This window comes from Ursus americanus, chromosome 14 (genome assembly GCF_024610735.1).
Source record: "Ursus americanus isolate L20-20 chromosome 14, mUrsAme1.1.p, whole genome shotgun sequence".
NCBI lineage: Eukaryota > Metazoa > Chordata > Mammalia > Carnivora > Ursidae > Ursus > Ursus americanus.
The window spans coordinates 9,565,238-9,585,683 of record NC_142140.1 but is presented as its reverse complement, the minus strand read 5'-3'; the positions used below and the strand labels follow the sequence as shown (position 1 = coordinate 9,585,683).

The 20,446-nt window shown below is 42.7% G+C and overlaps 1 long non-coding RNA gene across 1 annotated transcript in view; it reads right to left on the bottom strand.

Moving 5' to 3' along the window:
* Positions 1 to 20,446, bottom strand: part of LOC123799173 (uncharacterized) — a 318,345-nt gene that overhangs the window by 124,922 nt on the left and 172,977 nt on the right. The window contains exons 3-5 of the long non-coding RNA XR_006781521.2: positions 7,346 to 7,545; positions 5,793 to 5,828; positions 4,434 to 5,235 (exon numbers count right to left, since the gene is read on the bottom strand). This is a non-coding gene — a long non-coding RNA (uncharacterized LOC123799173). The remainder of the gene's footprint in view (positions 1 to 4,433; positions 5,236 to 5,792; positions 5,829 to 7,345; positions 7,546 to 20,446) is intronic.

The following is a 20,446-nucleotide window of genomic DNA, read 5'->3' as shown; positions in this document are numbered from 1 at the left end:
TAAAGATTACTGTGTACTCCAGCACCCATCCCCTCCAAATTAATGCCTGACTGACTCATTCATTCCTTATCTGTAAGCAGTTTCATCCAGTGTCTATTGACCTACTTCTGCTTGCCTCTACATACCTTGCATCCCCACCCTATGCGATCTGGCACCCCTGTCTTCCCCAGAGTCCAAGCAGTCAGGATAGCAGACACACAAACAATTCATGTGGGACAAGCTGACTGCACACAATCACTACACCAACTCTTGAAAGACATTCTCTTCCCACTGTTTCGGCTTCTCCCAGTAAGAGAAATCATTAACTTGCAGTTAAGTACAGAAAGTGGGCAATGTGATAGATAATAAACATGTGAATTGAGTCAAGACCCTTGAATATACCAGGCTACTCTTTGCCGCTAACCTGCTATTGGACTTTAAGTCTCTTCCCTCCTAGAAAAGCAGAGGTCACTGGACTAGCCAGGGAGAGCAAACACACGCCACCATTCCCCATCCCCGGTCCCAAGGAAAGCATCACTCATCAGTCATTTTCCGATGAGCCAAAATTAAATGTCAAAATTCACAATAGAAAGCATTCTTTTTTTTTTCCATACATTCATATTTATTTATTTATTTATTTATTTATTTATTTATTTATTTATTTTTAATAATGATTTTTTATTATATTATGTAGCATTCTTGACAGACCAGAACTGGCACACTGGCTTAAGCCTCTTTGCCAACTCCAAATTTGTTAATGCTTAGTATCTTTTCCATTAATTAATTTGTGCCATACTGTGTTAAAATCAAAGGCAACTGGTCAATAGTTTTTGTTTTTGTTTATTTTTAATCACTACTTATTTGCTCAGCTCCTCTCCAGCACCTTTTTCTTTTTTTTTTTTTTTTTTTTAAAGATTTTATTTATTTATTCGACAGAGATAGAGACAGCCAGCGAGAGAGGGAACACAGCAGGGGAAGTGGGAGAGGAAGAAGCAGGCTCATAGCGGAGGAGCCTGATGTGGGGCTCAATCCCATAACGCCGGGATCACGCCCTGAGCCGAAGGCAGACGCTTAATCGCTGTGCCACCCAGGCGCCCCTCCAGCACCTTTTTCATTCTCCCTCCCTCCTTGGAGACTATCAAATATTTCTGTACACAGTCTGAGAACCTATAAAATTGTTTGTGGGACAGGAAATTTGGATTATGTTCCCTCATTCATTCAAAGTCACTCAACAAGTTCTTTGGTTTTTTTTGTTGTTGTTTTTTTTGTTTTGTTTTTTTGGAGTAGCAGCCATATCCAGGCCCAGCCAGAGGCACTCTTGACAACTGCTCACCTGTGTGGGTGGGGATCCCCTATTTTAATTTGATTGTCCTCTCCAGGGAAGGACATTTTCCCTAACGGAACGCACTAAAGCCTCGGTATGGTGGGTTATTTCCTATGCTTACTTTTTCAATGCAACTTTCCCAGGGAAATGTCCCCCAGTTAGTCCCTAAAACTCCCTGGATAACACCTGTATTAGATGGCATGTAGGTGTGGTCAACTCCAACAAGGTAACACAACACCTCTGAGCTCCTAAAGGTAGAAATTTTATAAGAGGAGAGACAACTCTGAAGTGTTACAAGGAGGGGCTAATGTCTTATTTTGCTGACTTTTACTTTTACATTTTGCCTGCACATTACCTGCCCGTTCCCTGCTCACTTCACTCACCAAAAGGAATGCTCATATTCTGAAGTCAGGTCCAAATAATGATGAGAAATAAAGAAATGAGTCCAAGGGGCCCAATCACTTCTAGTATCTGGAGGGACATCAGAGGCCAAAAGGCTCCAATGGCTCCATGTCTATTACATGCAAGGTACTACGCTGACGCACAAATGGGAGTCAAGGAAAGAAGGTAGCAGGGAATAGTTTCTGACTCAATGCAAAAAACATATGAACAGTCAGAGCTGCCCATAGAGAAAGGAGACTCCTCAAGGAGCAAGGAGCTTCCTGGCTTATGGAGGTAATCAAGCATGGCTGCAGTAGAAAAAGGGAAGGTCATATGCTTGTCTTATTCAGCTCTATAGCCTCAGTACCTGGCACATAGGTGCTCAATAAATACATCTGAAAGAGGAGAGGAAAGGGGACATAAAGAATCAAGCTAACAATCCTGTCTTGAGGGAATTCTTACTGAGAGTGGCTTAAATTGAAAAACTCACCCAAGGTTTTTAACATGGATCAATAGGACTTCTAAATGAGGGAGCTCCCCCTACTGGAATTCATGAGCTTTGCCATTTAGTCAGTTCTTGGAACTGGGAGGTAGGAGCATGCCTTCTCATACCAAACCTTTCTAGATCCTGAAGAAGTCACTATTCAGGTCTGAAGAACCAACTGTGAGAAGGTGACGGAGTCATAAGCAGTGACAACACTAATGATCGGAATCCCTAAGTCTAGTCTTTACTGCTACAAATTTCCTTCTCTCAAGAAATCAGTTTCGTCACCTAAAATAAAGCAACACCCCATTCTATTATATGCAGCCAGTCAAATTAACTGGCCTGTATTCAACACTTGCTATGTGCCAAGCTATCTGGCACTAAGGATGCAATGGTGAGCAGTAAACATAGACCAGCAGTAAAAGGAACTACAAGATTCTTCGAGAGAGAGAGAGAGAGAGAGAATGTATGTAGGGGACATGGGGAAGTTGGCCCATGAAGACTCCCAGGAAGAACTGATGTTCTGGACTGATGTCTGAAAGATGAACGGGAATTCACCAGGCAGAGTAGTTACTGTTTACAAAAACTGAATGACTAAGCCACACAGCCCAACCTTTCTATTTCAGTTTATTTAAGGCTTTTTACATGCCTACTGCGAATAGACTGCGGATGCTTTGAGGGCAGGTGCCTTAGCTTGTACACCTGCTAGTCCTTAACCTCAATTATTTCAATAGAGGATACCAGGAGATTTCAGGTCTCTACACTGAACTAAGGAATTAAACCAGAAACCTGGGTTGACTGCATTTTCAGCAGTGTCACCTTTGACTTGGAAGTAATTGGAATGTTAGTAATATTTAAAATTCAATCTCCAAATACCACTCACAGGTTTCACATTTAAAAGTTTTGATAATGCAGACTCCTCCTACCCATTTTAAGAGGTTAATGCATGGAATCACAAATAACCATTGGTGTGAGCAGGAGTCAGGAAGAGTAACTGTTCACCCATGCAGCAAAGGTGTAAACAATATCTGCTCTTGCTGAGAAGGAATTGAAAACTGACATTTACTGAGTACCTACTATAATTCAGATATAGGTCTGTGTTACTGCATGTTGTCTTTGTAAAAACCACGTGAAATGGACACGTTAACTTCAATTGATTGGTAAACTGACATAATGTAGACCCTGGGTCACAATGGTTGCATAATAGTAACAACTACATTTCTTTTTTTTTTTTTTTTAAAGATTTTATTTGTTCATTCGACAGACAGAGAGACAGCCAGGGAGAGAGGGAACACAAGCAGGAGGAGTGGGAGAGAAAGAAGCAGGCTCCCAGCAGAAGAGCCTGACGTGGGGCTCGATCCCAGAGCTCCAGGATCATGCCCTGAGCCAAAGGCAGACGCTTAACGACTGAGCCACCCAGGTGCCCCACAACTACATTTCTGCCAGTCTTCTCCAAATTGCAAAACAATAAAAATATATATTGAGCCTCTACCATGTGCCAGGTTTTATGCCCAGTGTTTTACAGAAGTGCAGCACTGACTTCATCCTGGGTACCACTGTTCTCCCTTCTGAATGAGTGCACTGGGTCTCTAAGAGATGCAACAATTTGCCTGGAGCCACACAGCTGCTGAGTGGAGGAGGCAAGACTCTTCATCAGAGCCTGATTCTAAAGGCCCACTTCCTGGACATATGTTACACAGTGTCCCTGTGTACCCAGACACACAGATCTAGAGGACTCGGGGGGCTTGGATCACAAAGGAAGTCATCCACAGGGAAACCTTGTTTTCAGCCTACCATAGCTCCATCCTATAGTCCATGCCAAACACCAAGAACAGACGAGTCACCTTTCTGCTCAGGCAAGGAGGAAAGGAGTGAATCTTATTCTCCTAGCATACACCTCAGAAAAACTCTAATAGGAGACTCAAACTTTTTAGAAAAAGTCTATGCAAAGAAGATGCTCTAGATTGCTGCAATTTAACTTTCAGACTCCTTGCCATCATGAAGCCCCTTAAAGGGATTCTATTAAAGCAGAACTTGACTAGGAAGAACACAACCAGGAAAGAGGTTAAACACACAAGATCAGGCAGACAAGATCATGAGTGAACTTTGAACAATGGACGGGGGAGAGGTCTTTATCCTCTTCCCCTCTGACCATACCCCCCGCCCCCCGCACCAGATTCACCTGTGTGAATTTCACCCAACTCTTCTCTGTAGCTAGCTGCCCTTGCTCTGCCCTCTGAGATGTGAACATATACATGTACTCACCAACTTGGGTGTCTGGTGTGTTCACCAGGGGCAAGGACCACGGCTTATTTGTCTCTATGATGCCCAGTGTCCAGCTCCGTGGCTCACCAAGAGTGCTCTCTCAAAATAAGTTAGCTGTTTCACTTCTCTTCTGGTCAGCTTGGAATGCCACGACAGAATGACACAGAGTGGGTGGCTTAAACAACAGATTTTTTTTTTTCACAGTTCTAGAGACTGGAAGTCCAAGATCAAGGTGCCAGCAGTTGGTTTCTGGTGAAAATGATCTTCCTGGCTTGCAGACAGCACCTTTTGCCATGTCTTCATATGGCCTTTCTTCTGTGTGTGTAGGGGAAGAGAACTCTCTGGTAGCTAGCTCTTCCTCTTGTTATAAGGACACCAGTCCTATTGGATTAGGGCCCACCCATATGACTTCACTTAATCTTAATTGCCTCCTTAAAGGCCCATCTCCAAATACAGTCACAGCGGGGGTTAGGGCTTCAACATATGAATTCAGGGGGAACACAGTTCAGTCCATAACAGACGTATCATGATTTTCACCATCATCTTACTCATCCTTATATTTCCAGTATCAGTATGGCCCCAACACAAAGTAGAAGCTCCAATGAGTATTCACTAAATTGAATCCCATTCCATGGCACCCACAAGCTTGCAGTCAGTGTGACCAGCTATGTGCTATACAGGAGCAAAAAACAGCCACAGAGCTGTAAAAATGTAAGTTTCCTAAGTCTGGAATGAGGTAATTAATCATCCATTCATTCAAGCTGAAGATATTTATGGAAGATGCAAAAAATGAAAATGAGATCTGTCAAAAGAGAGAGAAAAAATGAATGTGTATGAATGAATCAATCAATTAATCAATCAAGGTGTGCTTTGTATGGGATTCAGAGGCAGCTTCTGCTGGGATTTCTGCTGGCCCTATACCTTATAAGCTAAACACTTAGTTTCTAGTTGTGCTTTTTGATTGGTTCATCAGATACACCATTTGGGGATTGTAAATCATGAAAACTGGCTCTTACTGTTAGAATCACAAAGGCTTTTCATGTAGATGAGGGTGTTTGCAAAATAATCGGGACAATAGACATTAATTGTAATTAAACATTGATTGTAATGCCAATGTTATGTACATACATTATAACACAAATATCATTTTTCACATGAAACTTCTAATTCATCCAGTTACTGAAGGCAGAAAGATAAATTCCTCCTTGTGGAATTAACTGGAGTCACTGACTCTTTTATTAGTTTAAAAAATTATCATCTTGTGAGAAAGAACTGTGTGGTCTGGAAATGGGCTATTTCAAGGCATGTTTTTTGGGATCAGATTAAATGGATTTGAATTCCCACAGTGCCACCCATTACCTTGGAGAACATCTTTGCTGTCCTTCAGCTTCTCATCTGAAAACCAGAGGGAGAACACCAGTGGTTAAATATAACAGCATATGTGAAAGGGACCTTAGTTTTTCTTGCATTTGAGAGCTGTATTATGCTCCATCATGTACAAAACCTTCACCCTTTCTTCCCAAAGAGCACTCACAGTACCCCATAGTCTTAAAAGAAAATAAAAATCATCAGAAATTCTTTTCACTCTGACATTGGCCGTCTATAGTGAAAATTAAATTTAAATGTGTATTTATATTGTGAACCAGACGTGTCCCCAAACATGGGATTATGGCTCAAACCATCACAGTTCACTTGCAGTGACCAGTACCTGACTCTGGCTTCACCTAGAAGAACAAGGCACATGACATTAAGGTCACTGACAGTTGGTAAGTAAAATCCCAGCAGTGCTGCTCTAAGGGAAATGGGACTCAGAGAGATTAGGCACACGAACCCGAGCCAGATAGGCATAAAGTGGCAGAGCCAAGGTTTGAACCTAGATCGGTGTGAAGGCAAAGCCTGAGAGCTTACCTGTTATGCTGTAACATTTGCCTATGGAGTAGACATTACCCTGCCCTCAGGACCTTTGCTTTTTCCAAGAAAAACCTTTAAACATGCTCTAAACAAACTCAGGACAGAACAACAGGCTACTACATCACTAAGAATGCACATAGTGAGAAGCTGAAGACCAGCAATTGAGCCAATCTGTGGGCTGCTGTTTCCCAAGATGTCAAACAGCCTATCTGGGCTGAAATTTTCACTGGGGAGCCTCTCAGTTTTGAATCACATCGACCCAGTGCTGGGTGCACTGGCTCTGCAAACATAATAGCCAACATCTGGAGCAAGATAAGTTAGCTCCTCATCCAGATGTTTGGATGTTCATCAATGTGACATCTTATTAAGAATGTGTTATGTACTGGGTATCTGGTAGGGGACTGGCCCATGTTTGCTATTTTCCAGATGTGGTGTACAGTAGGAATGGAAACATGGTCTCGATTCTCATAGAAATGAAATGAGCGGAAAAAAATGACAGATTATAAAACAAACGTCTCTGACTAATTTGCACTGAATTAGCAGGATTTATTATTAATAACAACATAATGGGCTAGCATACATTCATGGAGAACTAATGGCATGTCAAGCAATATAATGAATGTTTTATGTATATTATTGTCACATTTAATCCCTGTACCTATTCTCCTTTGAGACACGAGGATCTGGAGACTGGGAGAGGCTGTCAAATGAAAGTGGTCAAGTTAGACTCAAACTGTGACGGACTCCGGAGCCCAAACTCAACTGTCACATTCGTGACTTTTCTGCCCTTGACACTCAGAGTGTGGTTCATAGACCAGCAGAAATTGACTTCAGGAAGCTTGTTAGAAACCCAGGATGTCAGCCTCCCTCCCCAAGATCTAATGAAAGCAAGCCTACACTTCACCAGGATCCTCAGGAGACGTGTACTAACTCTTCTAGGTATAGTTCATGGACCACTTGGCTCATATCACCTGAGAGCTTATGGAAAACAAGGCACTCACCTGGGCTCCACTCCAAGTTAACGGAATAAGATTCCCTGAGGGTGGGACCCCGGAATCTGTATGTTTACCAGTTCTTCAGATTGTCCTGATGGCACAATGACATCCGATCACCAATGTTGTGTTATATTCCTTCTTCTCAAGGTCTAGATGTGGGGTTCTATGCTTCTTTCTGGCAGAAGATGTATCCCAAGATGGGAGGACTATAAAAGAGGAAATGGATCCAATTGAGAGATTTTAGGAAGACATTCACCTCTTGCTGATTTGTAATCCTGGGGAAGCTTTCACTGTCTTATCAAAGCCAGCTCATCAAGTCCATCTGATTCAGCAAACATTTGCTGAGTCCATGTGCTCAGCATTTGCAGCAGGGATCAAAAGGGTGAGTTTTCAACTACGAGGGTGATAAGCAAAGACACAAGCAAACACAACCCAAAGTACAGGAGTTTTGTGACATAAGAGGTACATACCATCCAAATCAGCTCTCCCCAGCTGGAAAACCAAACGCCCTCCCCTCAGCCAGTTGGCCCCATCTGGCACTGAAGCCACCATCCTCACCAGGGAAATAGATTGTCCATGACCTCAGCCACTCTTCTAGGTGCTACCTGAAGTTAGTCTGGTGGACAAAAACCTTTAAGCTTCCCTCAGGCCTCAGCATGCATTTGCACACCAATCACGTTGCCCTAATGTGTTCACTTGGGTTTTGGCTTTGCTTTTCCTGTTTAGCTCTCAAATAATCTACTAAGATTAAAGCCTCTGCTCTGTCAGGGCACATCCCCCATGCTGATGTTCAGCAAGTTCCCTGTTAGCTCCCTAAAATGGGCTAGCATCTGGATTTTGAGCATTATTCATTTCACAAACAGGTGCCCAGGACTAAAATATCATTGAGATACCAGACTGATTCTGTATTCCACACCTGGAAATCAGACTTAGAGTCTAACAGTGAAGGACATTAACCATTAAGTAATTACAGAGATCAATGCAATGGAGGTGAGGTTCAGAGTCCTGTGAAAGTGAACAGAGGAGCCAGGTTCAATCAAGGAAGTAACATTCAGTGGAAACCTGAAGATCCAGAGATGGGACTGATTACCTGGACCCTCACCACCCCTTTACAGATCAGGAAGACTTGCACCTGAACATCCACTGCTCTGCAATGCTCACGGCCAATCTGCATTTAACATTTACTACTGTGAACAAATGAGGTTTTGTCCTTTGTCATGGATAGAACCTGTGTCCCCCACAAAATTCATATATTGAAGCCCTCATCTCCCATGTGGTTATATTTGGAGATGGGGCCCCTGAAGAAGTAAGTAAGGGTAAATCAGGTCACCCAAGTGGGGCCCTGATCCAATAGGATTGGTATCCTTTTAAAAAACACCTGATTACTCCTTCTCACTCTCTGCCATGTAAGCACACAGCACGAAGGGTGCTATCTGCAAGCCAGGAAGAAGGTTCTCCCCAGAATCCAAACCCCGTTGCAAACCTGATCTTAGGGGCACCTGGGTAGCTCAGTCGGTTAAGTGTCTGCCTTTGGCTCAGGTCATGATCCCAGGGTCCTGGGATGGAGCCCTGCACTGGGCTCCGGCTCAGCGGGAAGCCCGCTTTTCCCTCTGCCTGCCACTCCCCGTTTGTTCTCTCTCTCTCTTGTTCTTTCTCTCTCTTGTTCTCTCTCTCTCTGACAAATAAATAAATACTTTAAAAAAAAATGAAAGGAAAGAAAAGAAAACCTGATCTCATAAAGCCTCCAGAACTATGAGAAAATAAACGTCTGCTATTCAAGCCACCCAATCCATGATGTTTTTTATGGCAGCCTCAGCAGACTAATACATGTCGTATTTTGATATGAATTTGCTAAAGGCACTTCTTTATTCATTTATCATTACTTATCATTACAAAAGAAAAACTGGACCTAGTGGCTTGAGGATTTATTCTCTTTGCCTTTTTTCTGAGCGACAATATCCATGTGATATCTGTAACAGTGAGCTAAATTAAAATAAGACCAGTAAGTTCATTTTATAGCTTAGGTGAACAAATCAGGTTCCTATCATAAATACATTTTATAATTTTAAGTAAGCAAAGTTTCCAAGCAATTTACACATTTAAGTGGTGAAACTGATACTTTAGGGTTTGCTTTATCTCATGAACTCATTGAAATTACGGAGAAAATATTGTGTTTAACATAAGAAAATGAGTATTCTTCAAAGGTTTTGCCCCACCTGGTCTTTTTTTTTTTTCCAATACTTAAGGATGAATATTCCCCAACATTTTCCTCTTTATTTTTAGTGAGAAAGACAAAAGTTAGCCTGGCATCTTTTAGATTTTATGAAAGTTTTGAATTATTTTTTATAATTATAATTTACATTTTAACAACTATGGTGTAAGAAATCAAAGCCTTTAATTTCTGATTTCCATGCTATACCTTAATTACTGTGCTCCATCCTTACAAATATATAAATGATGAGGTAAACATCATGATTCCTACTTAATAGATAAGGAAATGAGACACAGGGAGGAGACATGAAGATAAAGCCAATGTCACATAGTCAGAAAGTGGAAATCAGCTTCCAAATCCAGGCCTGTTTGACCCTCATCTACACTGCCTTCTACACTTCACCACTTAATTCCTCATCTACACTGCCTTCTCTTCCACTTAGACCTCTCCTCTCCACTGCCATCCTGACCCAAGCCCCTCAGCGGCTACACTGTCCAAAGGACCGTTCACCATCCATCCTCCCCCATCCTGCCTTTTCTACCACACTCTGGCTCTCTGTCCCCACCTCATGTCTCACACCCACACCCAGAGTGTCAAGAAACAAAGTGCTACTGGAATCCAAAATGTGGAGAAACCAACGCCCTGCAACTGGAATCTGTAAAATGTTAGAGAAAGGCAGCACTTGACCTTGAGGCTTCGGGGAGGAACCAAGTTGTGGAGAAATGTAAACATTATGAACAAAGGTGTGGAGTAGGGAAATTATAAAATACGTGAAATATATCCCAAATCAGAGTTCAGTTTTGATAAAGAACAGAGTGCATGTACTGGGTGTATATCTATCACTCAAATAGGTTGTCTGCGTAAGCTGTGGAGAACACTAGGCATGGGTTTGTAGAGGCTTGCTTGTGTCTCCCCAGCATCTCTCTCTGGAGCTGGTAACAGATGCCAGCACATCCATACGACCCAAATTAGGCCAAGTCTAGTACCTCCCCCAGGCCACAGTGATTGGTCCAAGATGGAAAGCAGACCACTTGACTCAAGCTGGACTGATCATATTCTCTCTTTTGGGAATATGAGTGTTCTTCAAACACCAGTCACCAAGAGTGGTTGAACCTGAGTCATTCTCTGGCAGTTTTCTAGAAAGCAGGTCATGCACTCTAGCCTCTGAGACCTCTGGGGGCATCCCTGTGTCCTATCATTCCCAGGATGGTCTCATTCCCCAGGTCTCTTCCTTTGATTTACTGAGCTACCCCATTTGCTTGAGGCAGGCAGATTCTGTTGCTTTAACACAAGCTAAGGAGTTTGTACTTCATTAAGTAGGAAATGCAGGGTCATTAACGGATTTTAAGAATAGGGGGATTACTATAAGGCATGCAGAAATAATCCACAGGAATAGATACAAAACAGCACAAGAATGCCATCTACTGATATGCCTATCAACGATTATTCAGAGCCATTGTCACCTTCGTTGCACCAGAAACAATGGTGGGTGATGAAACAAGTGACTGATGATGGGTTTGAAATATCAACAAAGAAATCACAGAGAGCAAAGCAAGGAGTCCCATAAAGCAAGGTAAATTTCATTTCGGACCGTCAGAAGCACATTCTTCCTTAATCTTGAGAGTTCCAGATTTGAGAACTATGATTTCACAGTACCAGAGAATATTCGGGTTACATGTGACATTCCATTACTTGGTCTCACAAAATTGGTTTGTGTTGGTTTTTTTAAGTGTGTTGATATTATTATTGCATTCTACCCCTCCCCCACAAAAAAAAAATTCTAGCCCTGTCCAAAATCTAAAGAGTCCTGCAACTCAATAGTATTCCTGATGAGACAGCATGCTCTTAACCTCTCGTCACTCCCCACTTTTCAAGAAGCTGCGTTTGGATGAAGTGAGCTCTGCCTAAGGCCAGTGGACTCAGATCTTCCTCAGAAGAGGGAAGAAGAAACAAAAGCATCCAACGATTATGCCCCATTTTAGGTCATTCTGGGCTTCATTTTGCTTCAGGATTTGATGCTCAGAAATGAGAGCAGAGTCATGGGTACCACTGATCTGCCTCCACATGCAAACACATGGGATTATCTGTCAAAACGAGCCTGTCAACTCACACAGTTTAGAAGGCCGGCCATTCCAGCATCCAGCTCCACATCCCCCCCTACAGGGACTGCATTTGCCTACACTTTTATTACTTTGTCCTCCCATTTTTGTTCTCCCTGCTTCTCAGCAGACATACGGGGTACTACGACAGAGTACGAGTATATGTTCGTGTGCGTTAGGAACAGTCATTTTGACTCCTTAGCCGTATCTCATAACAACGTCATCAAGGATTAGAAAACCTGAAGACTTTACCCACGTACAGAACTTCATAATTTGCGAACACTTTTCACATGTATTATTCCATCAATTATCCTAAAAGGCAGCATTTCTGAACCTCAGCACAGCTGACATTTGGGTTTAGATACTTCTTTGTGGTAGAAGACTGGCCTGTGAATTGTAGGATGTTTAACGGCATCCCTGGCCTCTAACCACTATCTACCAGTAACCCCCAGCCTGGTTGTGCTAATCATGTGTCTCCAGACATTTTGAGGGGCAAATTACCCCTGGTAAGAACTGCTGCTATGAAGTATTACATCATTTCTTCTTGATGCCCCTTACTCAATCCTCCATAGCTGCCTCACCGGCAAACTCCTACTCATCCTTTCATGGTTGGCTGATATATTGCCTCCTCCTGAAAGTCCTCTCTGGCCTCCCAGAGACAATTAGGGGCCCTTCTCTGGCTCTCTTCAATCCCCCCACTCACCTGGATTATGCAACTGTCATAAAGTATGATATTGTCTGCTCCCCCATAGATTGTGAGTCCCTTGGGAACAGGGGTCACTTGTGGTTCATATCCATGGTTCATGGCAGGGTGAATTATATCTGGTAGATATCCAAAGACTCATTGGGAACAAAGAAAGTAGGGCAGGTAATAATAGCCCACTTTGCTCATAAGGAGTCTGAGGTCAAGGTAGTTAACTGACTTCTTTATGCAAGGTCATAAAGCTTGTCAAATAGTTCAGCTTCTTTTATTTCCTGAATCTCTCTGCATTCCAAATATTTGCCTCCTTCCTCATGGAAATCACCTGAGTCAAAGCCATCATGTCTCACCTGGGCTTCTTAAAGCTCTGGTGATGTCCTCCCCAACACCTACCATCTGTTCTTCACATGCCAGGCTGGTGGCCTTGTCGATGCTAACCTCCCAGGTCAGAGCTCAAACCTGTTAGGGAAGCCCCTGCCCACCTCTGCACCCATCTCCAGCGCCCCCTACCACGTCCACCTCCTCTTTGGTTTTCCCCCTGTTCCAAATATGAGATAACTCCCTCCCACAGCAGGACCCTGGCAAATACTTTTCCCTTTTCTGGAATGTTCTATCCCTTCTTTTCACCCAATAAACTTTTCTACTCCTGATTCTCTCAGTTCTAAGAATTTTCCGTCTTTAGCACTCTACAGCATGAACTAGATCAAGTCCTGCTGATACAGGCTCTCATGCCCCCAATACCTTTCTTTCATAGCACTTATTATTTATGGTATTTGTGCTGAACGTCTGTCTCTGCCACCCCTCCCCTAAAATATAAGCTCTATGATAATGAGTCTATGTTTATTGTTTACTGTTATTATACCATTACATTGCACAGCAGCCTGGCACACAGTAGGCACTCAATGTGCATTTACAGAGGAAGAAAGGGAGGAGAAAGGAAGGAGAAAGAAAGAAAGAAAGAAAGAAAGAAAGAAAGAAAGAAAGAAAGAAAGGGAGAGGAGAAAGGTAGCAAAAGGGAAAGGAAGAAAGGGGAAAAGAGGCTGTTCAGAGGGAGGGAAGGAGGCGGACAGGAGCATGCAAAACTATAATTAGTAGGCAATACATAATACACAGAATTATCACTGATAGCTTATGCAGTGTGGCATTCTTAAAGAAAATTCCCTTTCCTCTCCATTTTGATAAGAATGCCAGACCGTCTTAAACCATCCATTCATCTAATCTATCATGTAAGCAATTGTTTGGAATCTGCTACACAGAAAGAGAATCAGGAATCGATAGAGCTTGTGACCTTTAAAGGAAGTGACATTTTGCAGGATACACTGATGGCACATGGAGTACATGACACTCTTTAGGCAGGGTCTTGCACCTCTAGATATATATTTCAGATTTTCTCTCTGTATACCTGCCATTACCTAAGCTGTGGTCAGATTTCCTCCACATGGGAACATTCAGGTCATCAGCCTGCCTTCTTCCTGCAGACAGAGAGAGTTTTCGACAATGGTACAGTCCTTTGGCAAGTTGGTTTTGGTGGGGTAGAGAGTGGGGGCAGTGGGAAAAGGGAACCTGAACTGGTTAAGGATGGAAGCTAATGGAGACGAACAGAGACAGCAAGGGGGCGCCATCTCCCTCTCTCTCTCTCCTTTATGTTTTCTCTGATCAAAGGTGGGAAGAAGCGAGAACTCTGGCTTCTCGCAACACTGTAAGACAAGTCTGGTTCTCAGAAAACGGGTGCTTTAGGGCAGGTCTGATATTTTGCACCTGAGTCCCTCTGAACTTCTACACTACCTTCCATTCAGGGAGGCCCAACCTCCATCCCCCAAATGTTCCAGATTTTATAAATCCCTACCACTTGTGATGGTTGATTTCATGCGTCAACTTGGCTGGTCCTTTGGTGCTCAGTTTTAGGTCAAACACCAGTCTAGATGTTACTGTGAAGAATTTTTTTTAGTGCAATAACATTGAAATCAGTAGACTCTAAGTAAAGCAGTTACCCTCCATAATTTAAGTGGGTCTCATCCAATCAAAAACCTGAAGAGAAAAGACAGATTCCACAAGGACAAAGGGTTTCTGTTTTTTAGACTGCCTTTGGACCCAAGCTTTAATATCGACTCTTTCCTGGGCTGCCTGCTGGCCTGGTCTGGCCTGCCAATTTGGGACTGTGCCCCCAAAATCATGTGAGCCAATTCCTCAAATTAAAGCTCTATCTCCCAATCTCAGTATCTCCCTCCTTCCCTCCCTCCCTCTCTTTCTATCTCTCCGTACACACACACACACACACACACACACACACACACACACACACACACCCTATTGGATCTGTTTCTCTGGAGAACCCTGACTAATACACCACTCCTCCTTCTAATCACAATGCACAGCTCTGGTTCTGGCCCCCCAGGCTTGCTGGGACAATCTGATTAACTATTTCTGGCTGCAGCATTATTAGATATGAACAGAGTAAGAGATTACCCCTCCGGGAGAACACTCATTGTAGCTAGGGCCCACAACTGTGTCCACGTACTGATTTTCATCTCACATCCTCCCAGATGAGCAAGGAGAGCAAGCATTCATATATCCCTTTTTAAAAATGAGGAAAGTAAGGCCTGGGGAGGTCAAATGGGATGCCCAAATTGACATGTCTACTGTCAGTCAGAACTCAAACCCATGTTTGTTTGTCCTCAGTTCTGCCCTCTTTCTGGAACTGTATTGGTCTGCCCAAGGCCAAGCTCTTGCTGTTTCACAGTCTAAAGGTGGGACCCTGAGACACAGTGCTGGGCACAGAGAGAAGCTGAAAAATGTGGCAAAAGAAATTGAATTTGGATTAAGTCAGACCTGTGTCCCAACTGTGCTGCTAACTCTCTGTGGAATCTTGCACAATCATTTCATCCCTCTTGGCCTTGGTTTACCCAAGTATAAAATGAGAAGACTAGACTAACCAAGTGATTAATTTCTAGGAAAGGTATCTCTCTTTGTGCAGCTTCCAAAGTGTCATGATTGAAGAGAAATGGCTGAGCACCAGGAATAAACTAACCCAAGGAAGGAACAAAGGTTTCTGGTGTGTGTGTGTGTGTGTGTGTGTGTGTGTGTGTGTTTTGTTTTTATCACTTCTCCCTGCTGCCAGGGTCTGTTTTGAGTTTTTCCACCCCTGACACCCGTGTCTGACACATCTCTCCAGTTCATAATGAGCTTTCATTCAAGTCACTGATCAATAGCAGGAACCAGCAGGTCTGTCTCTCCTGCTTGTTTTCTCTATCTTCAATCTGCCAAGACAGATTAGGCTATTTCCAAGGTCACTCAATATTCAGGGAAAGAATGGAAAGATATCTGTTGGGCTGTTCACAGAACAAGGCTGCCAACAGACAAGATGAGAGCTCAACTGTGTGTTCCATGACAGATTCGATTTACATCAAGGTCAAAGAGGGTATGTTTTCTTGCTGAACCCTCCCCTATCAGAGCTGCTGGCTAGTCCATCAGCTACCAACTTAGGGTCCTCCCTACGGAACACTGACTTATAAACACAGAGCCGGCCTCACCAGTCAATAGGTGCTGTGTAATCTTGTGATCCGAGGTGTCCCTTGCTACGCAATCTGCTTTATACTGAGACATTCATCACTGGATGTTAGTGCAGGAGCAGCACAGAACCTTTTCTTTACCAGTCTTGGCACTTTTGTTGCAATTGCTAAGTCTAATCTCTTAACACGTACTTATATTCACCCAATCACCTCTATGCAGTGTTTGTAGAGAAAGCATCTGTTCAGCCTCCACCTTTGAATATGTGCACAGAAGTCTCCTGGTTCAGGAAAACAACACGGTAAGTATGGTGTTACCGGGGTGCCTGGGTGGCTCAATTAGTTAAGTGTCTGCCTTCGGTTCAGGTCATGATCCCAAGGTCCTGGGACTGAGCCCTGCATAGGGCTCCCTGCTCCGCCGGGAGTCTGCTTCTCTCTCTCCCTCTGCCCCTCCCCCTGCTTGTGCTCACTCGCTCTCACTCACTCTCTCTCTCAAATAAATAAAATCTTAAAAAAATATATGGTGTTACCATATTCCTCCAATTATTTGTGAGGAAACTGGGAAAATAAAACACAGAAGATCTCAAGTAAAAAAGGTTTTCAATTTTAAACCTATAAGCAATTGTTCAAAAACTGTAAAGATAAAGCCCAGGTTGCAACACATAGACTTGGAGAGCCTGACTTGACTCTTGTTTTGGGTTGAATTGTGTCTCTACAAAAAGTCATATGTTGAAGTCCTAACCCCGAGAACTTCAAAATGTAACTGGATTTTGAGTTTAAAGTATACCTTTAAAGAGGTAATTAAATTAAAATGAAGTCATTAGGGTGAGCTCCAATCTAATATGACTGGTGATCTTATATAAAGAGAAACTTTGGACACAGTCACATATAGTAGGAAGATGGTATGAAGATACGAGAGAAGATGGCCATTTACAAACCAGAAAGAGAGGCCTGGAACATATACTACTCTCAAGGCTCTCAGAAGGAACCGTTCCTGCTGACACCTTGATCTCAGATTTCTAGTTTCCAGAACTGTGAGAAAATTACTTTCTGTTATTTAAGCCACCCAACTCGTGGCACTTTGTTATAGCAGTCCTAGCAAACTCATAAAACTAGTCTGAAGACACTGTAACATTTGCAGAATACCTGAAGGCACAGATTTGGATGTAGGGACCCTTCTCTGAATAGGTTTATAATGCCAATAAAAATGGTCAGTGTTCAGAGTGCATGCTTTCTAGAGGAAAAAAATATAAATATAATATGCATATATAAGGGAAGAGAAAAAGAATGAGAGAGAGAAGCACTTTCCCCTGATCCTTTATTTTCTATGATACTTCAAAGTTGTCAAACCTGGCTCTGAAGCACAGTACTTTTCAGGAACAGTCCTTGGTGTTGTTAAGGGATTCACTAAACCATTCTACAAATATTTATTTAATGTTCTCTATATTCTACTAGGAACTGGGTTACAGGTATGAACAAAATCCCTACTGTCATTGAGTTTACATTCTAGGAAGGGAGATAGTTGAAAAAGAAGTGAATACATAAGGAGTATGTTAGGTAGTGATACAAGCTTTGGAAAAAAATAAATCAGGGAAAAGGGATGCTGTTGAGAGCTGTCACCTTAAACAGAGTAGCTAGGGCATGCTGATTATTGACCCAATGTCTGTCTGCTCTATTCTAGTCCTTCCAGAGTCAGCTCTGTAAAGCAGGGGGCTAGAAGCTTGCAAACTACATTTCCAAGATCCCTTTGCAGCTGGCACTAGTGAGGTTCTGCCAATGCTCCTTCTGCTAATGGGAGGCACTGATGGGAGACTGGAAGGCAGAAGGAAGGAAGAAGCAATGTTCTTTCTGCTTCTAGTGGTGCTTTAAGTAACTATAGCTGTCAAGGTGGAATTGGGGGGTGGGAGGGCTTTTGATCCCTGATCAGACAGAGTGATACCAAGAGTAGTGGCGGTGCAGCAGTTAATGGCTCTGGCTCTGGCTCTGGCAGTGGTAACACCAGGACCCAGTCTCTTCTAGCTTCCAAGCACCAATGGAAGTACAGACTCTGGTCTTGCTGCAAGGCAGTGGCGGTGGTGGAGCCAGAAGCATTCAACACTGTGGCGGGACAGGAACAAGCTCTGGATTACACCATTTCCCCTTTTCTCCCCCAGCCCCCCGGCTGCCATGAATCTCTGTGTAGGCTCACCTATCCCTTCTGTATCTCCAGGCTTTTGATTTGCAAGCAATCTCCTATTACAGTCTCTGTTTGAAAAACCTAGTTGTTGCTGTGTTTCTAACTAGACAATGACCAGGACAATAGGTCTCACTGAGAAGGTGACCTTTGAGTTAGGGATGTGAAGAAAACAGAGTGAGATTGGAACTATCTGGAGGAGAAGCAGAGAGAAAAGTGAGTCAAGGTCTCAAGCGGGAGCATATCTGCTATTTTCAGGGAATGGCAAGAAGGTCAGGGGAGCCGAAGCAGAGTATGAAAGGAGAGAAGAGCATCAAATAAGATTAGAAAGAACCAGATCATGAGGCTACTGAGATGATGCTATTACCCTAAAAAGCAATGCAAGATCCCCTATTGAATATGTGGAAAGGGAGAGAATAACAAAGCTGGGAGTCATCATAATTCTGAGTGCATACTGGAGCCCCATGCATGCCTGTTCCAACGTTATAAAAATGGAGAAACCATGGGAACTGTGATTTAAAACAGGCTCCTTGTAGATTATAGCCCACAGGCCAAATCCAGCCCACCACCAATTCCAGTTTTTGTAAATAAAGTTTTACTGGCACATAGCCACACCCATTCACTCACATATTGCATATGTTGGTACTTGCACAACAGTGGTATAGCTAAGTACAATGGGATAGCGAAGGGAGACTTCATGGACCACAAAGCCTAAAATATTTACTCTTTCCTTTATAGAAAAAGTTTGCCAACCCTGACATGAAGAGTTAGTCATCTCAGTGATAAAAGAGAAGTGAGTTCAGAACAGGGAAATAACCATACATGGTTAGTAAAAAATTTTGACCTACAAAATGTAGAGTCTTGGTATAAAGTAAGCAGAGGGATCATAAAATAGAAACCTCCAAGTATCACATCATAAAATTGTTCACCTACTTTTTCTTTCACCTACTTTTTTAAAAACTAGAATCAGACCTATAAATACAAAGAACAGACTGATGGTTGCCAGAGGAGAGGGGGATGGAGGGACGGGCAAAATGGCTGAAGAGGAGTAGGAGATATAAGATTCCAGTTATGGAATGAATAAGTCACAGTGATGAAAGGCACAGCATAGGGAGTATAGTCAGTGGCATTGTAACTGGACTGTATGGTGACAGATGGTAGCTACACTTTGATGAATAGCATAACGTATAGAGCTGTCGAATAACTGTGTTGTACATTTGAAATTTATGTCACATAGTGTGTCAACAATACTCAAATAAAACCAATTTTTTTTCACCTAAAAGCAGTCTGGATACTGTCAGGAAAGTATCAACGAGTAGTAGGCAGTGATTGAGATGATGAAGAGAGGCACTAAAATCAGTCATTGGTATGATCTCTTGAGCAAGATGACACCTGCTCAATCAGAACAAAACAAAACAAAAGCCAACAGATATGGAATAGGGTGTTGGAAATTCAGCAACACTGGACAAAAGAAAGCTTCAAAGGGTTGGAAATCCCATCCTAATCCTAAACCTAGGACAGGGAAAGGGAGAAATGCATCTGTAGTTCTTGCTCTATGCCCCCATCCCACATCTTCCCCAAACAGCACCCTCCATCCGCTTCATCTTTCCCTCCTTTTGCCCAGGTCATACCCCACCCTGAGCACTGAGATAGAATTGCAAAATTTGTCTATGAATATGTAAATTTAGCTCCTAATTTTCTTGGAATGTACAGAACCAGAAACTAACATTTGCATTTCAGTCTCCAGATTCCCACAGACCTTGATGAGCTAAGAGGCAGTTAACACAAGCATTCCTGGGTAAACTCAGTTTTCTATTGGCAAATAAATCTTTTTATATTAAGGTGAAACAATAATAATCATTTTAAACAATCATGTGGAGTGTGATTACAAAATAGCTCATTTGGAAAGAACATTATCAGCTTATGAGATCCTTGGAGATTCTAAGACGGAAGGTGCTACGGATAAAACCAAATGTTTTGGGGCTTTGTTATTTCCATAGCACATGGATGCAAAATTCACATTTTAATACTGTAATGAGAAAACAATGCAAATTCTGATTAAGTAAAAAGTGAGAGCACTTGTTACAGCCAAACCCAATGTCTCTCATATCCTTGCTGGCATTGAGGAGGAATCATGAGAGAGGTTTGTAAACTCCCAGGGCTCCTTAGGTACCATTCAGTTCTGTGCACTCACATTCTGAGCACGCTCCCTTTGATGGCTGGGTAATAGCAAAGGTTTGCTAGCAAATGCAAACAATTACATTTTGCAGTACTCCATTCACTTGCTATTTACCCAAGGTTTCCGGAAAGCAGAATTCCATCTGGCCCAGTCTAAGTCATGCTGAGCTCATTTCAATGGCGAGTTTTCCAGAACACTATAGCCTCCCTGACTTGGGCTTATTGGTAAAATGTCAAGA